General features: G+C 35.2%; 1 protein-coding gene across 1 annotated transcript in view; it reads left to right on the top strand.

The window, feature by feature from the left end:
- Positions 1-6,058: 6,058 nt before the first annotated feature.
- The window catches only part of LOC103148982 (G-protein coupled receptor 20-like), a 7,528-nt gene continuing 5,946 nt past the window's right edge, over positions 6,059-7,640 (top strand). The window contains exon 1 of the mRNA XM_007567992.2: positions 6,059-6,752. The gene's annotated coding sequence lies outside the window, so the exon portion shown is untranslated. The remainder of the gene's footprint in view (positions 6,753-7,640) is intronic.

The following is a 7,640-nucleotide window of genomic DNA, read 5'->3' as shown; positions in this document are numbered from 1 at the left end:
ATAAAAATATTTTTATTGGCAAAATAATTTCTAAAAATTAAATATAAGAAATCACTGATTTGTTAAGTGAGCACTTTGAGCATTTTTTCCTCAGTTCATTTTTGTTTCTCTTTAGTCATTATTTTTTCATTTATATCTTCAGAAAGTCGTCCTTAAAATGAATTGGTCCAAGTTTTGAATATATACATATATATTTTTTTTATTTTTGCTAATCTTTTTACAAGTTATGCACGGTTATATTTTCCCTGTAACTCTATTTCAGTTTCATGGTGAATCTGTTGATAATATAAAAACTATGTTGGCTCACAGGAATGGAAAGTGTTGCTACATTATTATAATTATGTCTGAAATCATAAATTCTGCTATAATCACCTGCATTTAATCGTGGATGTATTTTTTTCATGTATTTATCTGCTTAACCAAACATACATAGTAATATGTACATTACTACATGTTCACTTGCTAGACTTAAAGCTGTAGAAATAATGGTTTTAGTTGTTATTTAGCAACTAATACACCTGAAATTTCAGGTGTATTTCAGGTGACGTGTCTTTATGTCAGAATAATTTTGATTTTGGTGCTGATATAGTAACATCTTCAGAACAGATATGTTGCTGTTGTTCTTTAACTTTATTCAGTAAATGTTATTCTGTGAATAGAATAATATTATGTACATTTACATGATATTCAGTAAAAACTTTTTAAGTCAAAATAATGTTTCTCAGCAGTTTAATTAAATTGAGTAAGCACTTATTAAATGTTTCTGTAGCACATTTTCTATCTTAATTTTGTAAATGTTTGAGAAAGCTTTGAAATATCTGTTTTTAATATCTTTTGCTTGTGGAGAGGCTTCTCGTGTTAATCATCCTGTAAGTACCTTTGGTGACCTTGCCTTCAAATGTTCTTTTTATGTGCAGCTATGTAAAATAAAACTTGTTTAAAATCAGGTTTATTTTTAATATACAAACTTATTCAGTGAAAATATGAATAAGAGGGAAGAAAGTAAATGAACTTAATAAAGAAAGGAAATTTGATTCTTTTGAAAGGCTCTATGTTCAAGTCTCAGTAAGAACTGTTCTTTTTTTACAACTCTTCTTGCTATGAATGCTTTGCATGTCAACTGTTTTTAACTTTATGCAATTTAAAATTATTCCATGAATAAATACAAAGATAGATACAATAGACATAGATGAATCATTATTATATGGTCAAAAGGGGATTTTTGTTTCCTGCTTCAGCAACTCAAGTATATTTTCTTTATTATTTTTCTATATTACAAATAGCATAAAAATCTCGTTAACACATACAAAACTTGTAATAAAGAACAAATTATTTTGTAATTTCCATGTGTTTGTCATCAATGGAAAGCTTAGAATCGACACTTTCAACATCTGTAAATAGCTTAAAATTCTGAGTTTTGTTCATGGTTTTGTTTTGGCCNGCACCACAGATTTGGAACAAACTTCCAGAAAACTGTAAAACAGTTGAAACACTGAGAGCCTTTAAATCTCAAATTAAAACCCACCTGGTTAGAGCTGCTTATGGCTAAATTAGGGTTCGACTGTGGGTTTGATGTCTTCGATGTTTTTAATGTTTTTATCTTTACTTTTTATCTATTTATGTAAAAGTGGGTCATTGCGCGCACAGAAACTGTTTATTCAATGTCGCATGCTGTTTTTATTTTGTTTTTAATTATGTAAAGCACCTTGAAATGCCTTGCTGCTGAAATGTGCTATACAAATAAAATGTGATTGATTTGATTTTGATTGATTCATCCAGAAACTCCTGGTCTGAATATGAACAACTAACATTTAGCTTCATTTAACTTGATCATGATCTACCATCCATGTTTTATAGAAACCAATGGAAATGCAGGACAACACCACCTTCAACAACATTGATGACTTCAACATCACCAACAGCAGCAGCAGCCAATCCGACTTTAGTATTGAGTCAAAGATGCATTTAATGGTATTAATAGTTATTTGCACAGGACTTCCTCTAACGCTGGTGGCGATCTGTGCGGTTTATTGTCTGGTACGTACACTGACCTTCACACTGTCTATTTCTAACACGTGTTTCTGTAACTAAAGACACTTTGGGTCTGAATAAAAATAAATGAAGAGCTTTCTGATGAAAAACAAATTCTGTCACTTCTAGGAAATGTGTCGGTGTGTTTGGATCAAGGGTGTATTAGAGCATTAAAACTGAATTAATTAAGATTTAACCTTACACTGTAATGAGGTATTTTATTTTTCACTTGTTTTTTATATTTATAACCATATTGGGCAAAAACTGCAACCCATAGTCAGTTCTTCTAATTGCTCAAACCAGTATTTTTTATTATATAAACTTTATTTTATATTAGGTTGAATAAAACTAAAAACGCTGAACACCTCTCCCATCTTCGCCACTCCAAGCATTCAGCATACTGAGGTTAGGGAATCTTCATCAATGTACACAGAGTAACATCATCAACAGGTCTTTGTTTTTGGCATTTGCATAGCTTAATTCATATCTTCTGACATGCAATAAAGAGATCAGAATATCTGAACTGCTGCATACATTTAAATTTGTATTTATGGAATAGCATTTTTTTTTCATAGTACAGATTAACAGTGGCGATGGTGGGAGGGTTTGATTCTACTCCGTCTACCTGGGTCACTGTTTCCTTGGGTGAAACGTTTCCCTGCAGGTGATGTTCAGAGGGCCTGGTGTTGCTGTCAGTGTGCTCCAGGGCAGCTGTGGCTACTCTCCAGTAGCTCCCCTCCATCTGGGTGTGAATGTGTGTGTGAATGGATGAGTGTAGGGTGGAGTGATTTAGGGTCCTCTCTGGACTTGATAAAGCGATATACCATACAGGCCGTTTACCATTAATGCTCATGAATGTGTTAGATTTTGTCAAAACAAATCCAAAATATGGCCTTTACTCATTTTTTGCTCTATTTTTCTTGTATTTATGGAACAAGCAACAAGCTATATGGACATGTTTATGGCTTCTTTCTCTGCAGATCCAAAAAGGTCACTCTGCTCCAGTCTACGTCATCAACCTTCTCATTTCTGACCTCATTCAGCTCTGCTGCCTGGCGGCTTGGAAGGCCGGCGAGATGCATGACATCATAGACTACATCTACCTCTTTGCTCTAACCGGCAGTATTGGATTTATGGTGTGCATCTCACTGGAGAGGTAATTACCTTTATACACATGAAAATTTACTGATTGTCCTGAGTACAATCATCAGTGAGTTTCTTTCATTCCAGGTATTTGGTTATTGCCAAGCCGCTGTGGTACAGATTCAGGAGAAACATCAAGACATCTCTGATGGTCTGTGGCCTAGTATGGACATTGGCGTTTGCCAGTTTTCTTCCTTACTGTTTAGATGTAAACCATCAGGTTGTAGAAATCATCTTTGCTGTCATCTTCCTCCTTCCATTCCCCTTTTTGATTTTCTGCCTTGTTGGAACCATCAGAGCTCTGTCTGCAGCTCGCAGTGTCCCTGCTGAGGAAAAACGAAGGATAGTAACACTGCTGGTTGTGGTGCTACTTATTTACACTCTGCTGTTTCTTCCTAACGTTATTTGGTCATTAGTGGAAGAAGTGAGATATAACCAGATTTTTGACAGCTTGGCTTGCATTTGTCTTCATCTAAGTCCTCTGGCAGATTTAACCATGTACTTTTGCATTAGGAAAAGTGCAATGGACAAGCTACTGAAATCATGCTGCCATTGTGAAATGTTAGGCAATCAGGAATCAAGCAGCACAGCTATTGAAAACATGTCTGCACCGTGCACCGACACAGTGTAAGCTTTGCATGGAATAATCTGTATATTGTTCAACCCATCCATCCGTCCGCCCGCCCGCCTCCAGCAGCCACCTGGACATGTCGCCAGTCCATCAGAATACTGGTAAGCCTGTACGTCAGTATTCCTTTGAACTTTTCTTCAGATGTAATGCTTTTATTGCCATAATAAATGTTAATTGTTGTACTCTCTTACGATTTTCAAATCAGCATTTTCTGCATCTGAATCTATGCCACTTTATTTAGTATGCTAAATTATTATTATTATTTTAATTTTCTGCCATGAAGCTTTTAATCTGTTGGGATTTTTTTTGCTACAAAAATGTATAGAGGACTTTTACTACTGTAAAAAAATATGCATTGTGTATTACATAAAGCATCAATAAATGTTACAGTCTGATTTATGTCTGGTGCAGTGTGCAACAGTTATTGAAGATGCAAGTATGTTTTATGCATTCATGCCTTTATTTGAATTGTAGGGGATTAGTTGGCAAACAGTTTTCCTGAAAGTGCTGCCTGCTAAAAATAATATTGTTGAATTTAATGTTAAAATAAGTATAAATAAGGCTAAGAGTATAAAACTATTCATTAGGAAGAAATGGCCAGAGCAATGGGAGAGAGAAGAAAATGTTAGATTTTATTATATTATCCAAAAGAAAGTTTGAGAATTTAGAAAATGGAATAGAAGAAGACATGGAGGATGAGAGTAATAAATAGCTCCAATAATCAGTAAACATGCTACAGGTTGTTGTAATCATTGTGGACAAATGGAAACAGTACAAAATATTTTTTTGAATGTAATAACTAAGAACATGAAAGAGATATTAAATAAGAATAAAAGTGAGACAGACGTACAGCAATTATTTCAAAGCCCATCGGGAACACTTTTAGTCTTTTTTCTTTTCTTTTTAAGACTATCTGGTATTTTGGAGGATAACAGAACATCTGATGCATACTCCAATCTGGACAAAGTATTGCACCTTGTGTTGTTTGCCAACCGCCATAAAAATAGAAGAAGTAGAGAAGAAGGAGGTGTAGCTTGTAACAACACTAAATACTTTGTGTAGTCCTGTGTAGTACTATAAATTAAACTGATACGTAAACCCACAGAAGAAAAGGGCATTGGCACAAAACAAACCATTTATGGTTTTACAGGAAGCAGTCTGAAGATTTGACATTACAGAAATGAAAAACAGTCGCATTAAAAGAGAAAGGGCAAGATTCCTTCTTTAAAGATGTAATGTTGAGAACTCAAAATACTAAAAGTGTTGAGCATCAACGAATTGATTGGAACCAGGACTAAAGACAAGACTAACTGAAAGTGTTAATTTTTTATAATTAGATTTATGCTTTAGATTTCCAGTCTGGAAAAGCAGCGGAATTCCAAGGAATATGAATCTGGAAATGTTTGTGCAACCTGGGTATTGTGTGTCTGCTTCGTTAGAGTCGGTGTGTGGCTCCACTTAGAGAGCTGAACAAGTCGACTCAGTGCAACATTTGCAGATATATCGTGAATAGAGTTCTCCGTCTTTTAATCTGGTGACCTGACAATCTATGCTACCTCATCAGATTATCCTACTGTAGCGCGTTGAGACAGCTATGTCCATCTGTAGGTGCTACATGCAAGGGCGTAGGAACGAGTCTGTCATTGGGGGGGACGCATATCGGAAACCTGACAGATGAGTAAATAGTTTGAGCAGAAATGTCAAACAATGATGCCATCAACACATCAGTAACGCGTTACTCTAATCTGACCCTTGTTTCAGTAACAAGTATTCTAACATGTTACTATTTACAATCCAATAATCAGATTAAAGTTATGCAGTATAATGACCATCATTCCAGGATGAACACTCACTTTAGCATTTGCCTCACAACTAGCAAGATAAATACTCTGGTAGTAATTGTTGTCAAATCTCACTTAAATGTGCAATTAATTCATTTGAATGTAATTTACATAAATTGGATTACTTCACATGTACCAAGTTTTTCGTTTTACTCACTAGTTTGTCACCACCTTCATCTCTGTCAACTCTGTCAGATGGATTTTTGTTGTTTTTTCTTTTAAATAATATTTATTTTGTTTCTTGAGAAGTATTTGTCTGTAAAATGAGTAAAAATATCACTAATAGGGTCATTAAAAATAATTTTTTATTTATTTTTGTCAGATGGTGATGACAACGTTCTGGGTCAGGTCGATTAAAAATGTAATTTTTAAAAAAAAATGTTGCAACTGGGAGCCTGCACCTTAGCATCTTTACATTTCCAAAACATTATTTGCCATATTTACATGCATAAAGTTGAGAAACAATAATAATAAAAAAATATGGGAAAATTTAAAGCCGTTTTGTCCCTATTCTCAAGAATCACTGAGGGGTAACTTAAGAATTATATTTATATGCGAGAACCAGAGGGAGAACGAAGAGAGATAAATATTTCTCTTTATTTCACTCTTTTTATTTTTGGGAAACATTGCAATGGTAAGTGTGACAGTTGTGGAGTTGATGAGACAATAGAGCATGCTAAGTTATTCTGTTAAAATCATGAGGATGAAAGACAACAGGTGATTCAAAAATTAAATAGAATTAAAGGTAAATTAGTTTTATTTGATTTATTTAGAAATTATTCGAAAAATAAAATTTATCAGATAATATTTCGTTATCTTAAATCAACGCAGTTATTTAAAAGAATTTAAAAAGTTAGTGGCATTCTGGTCCACACTCCACACCAGGTGGCGGTAAGGCAACATTTGTCGTCGTTTGCCAACCGCCAGAAAACATCAAAGTAGAAGAAGTGAGAGAAAAAAAAGACAAGAAGAAGTTGGAAAGAACGGGGTGTGGCTTGTTACAAAACAAACTGCTTTCTGTTTAGTCCTTCAGATGGTACTGGAGATAAACTAATGTCTTGTCTATAAATCCACAGAAGAAAAGATCGTTTGCACAAAACAAACGGGTGAGATTATTTTTTTTTATTTTTATTTTTTATTATTATTATTATTATTATTATTATTATTATTATTAAATAAGATGTGATGTTGAGAAATCAATAAAGGTTGGATATCAAATGTCAGAAAATGATTGGAACCGGGACTAACATTAAGACTAACCGAATTTGTGGCATGTTTTACATTTAGATTCATAGTTTCAATTTCCAGTCTGAAAAAGCTGCGGAATTCCAAGGAATATGAATCCGGAAATGTTTGCGCAACCTGGGCATTGTGCGTTTGCTTCGTTAGTCGGTGTGTGGCTCTACTTAGAGAGCTGAACAAGTCAGCTCAGTGCAACATTTGCAGATATATCGTGAAAAAGACAGCGCACGGTCAGCATGCAGAAACTACTCCGGATCCGTGATGTAGGATTGATAGAGTTCTCTGTCTTTTAACCCGGTGACCGTCAGCTATGTCCATCTGGACATGCTCCATCTTTACATACTGTTTGTTGTTGCGCAACACCTCCCCCCCCCTTTCTCTCTCTCTCTCTCTACTTCCCTTTCTGAGAGGAGGAAGATGTTGCTCTCCAGCTCTCCGTCTAACGGGTCCAAGGAGCCTCTAACTCCTGAGTATTACTACAGATGAGAATATAGAGGACATTCTGTTTAAGCTGGCGTCGAGAAAGACTAGCCTGGTTTCTAACGACCTCCATCCAGATGTCCCACCCTTTTTCACTCTGTGAATTAGCCAGATAGAGCAGCCCGGAATCAGCTAGCTTCACAGAACACACCTGTTAACGGTCGCTCTTTCTCTTATTACAACTTGCACTTGTTAAACCAGGTTGGTTTTAGTGACTCGGGCGAGTCCCAAGGGCGTTGTTTTAGGTTTGGCTAAAAGCAACCTATAAAACA

This window comes from Poecilia formosa, unplaced genomic scaffold, assembly GCF_000485575.1.
Source record: "Poecilia formosa unplaced genomic scaffold, Poecilia_formosa-5.1.2 Scaffold216, whole genome shotgun sequence".
Taxonomy (NCBI): Eukaryota; Metazoa; Chordata; class Actinopteri; order Cyprinodontiformes; family Poeciliidae; genus Poecilia; species Poecilia formosa.
This window is presented reverse-complemented; position numbering and strand designations above follow the sequence as displayed.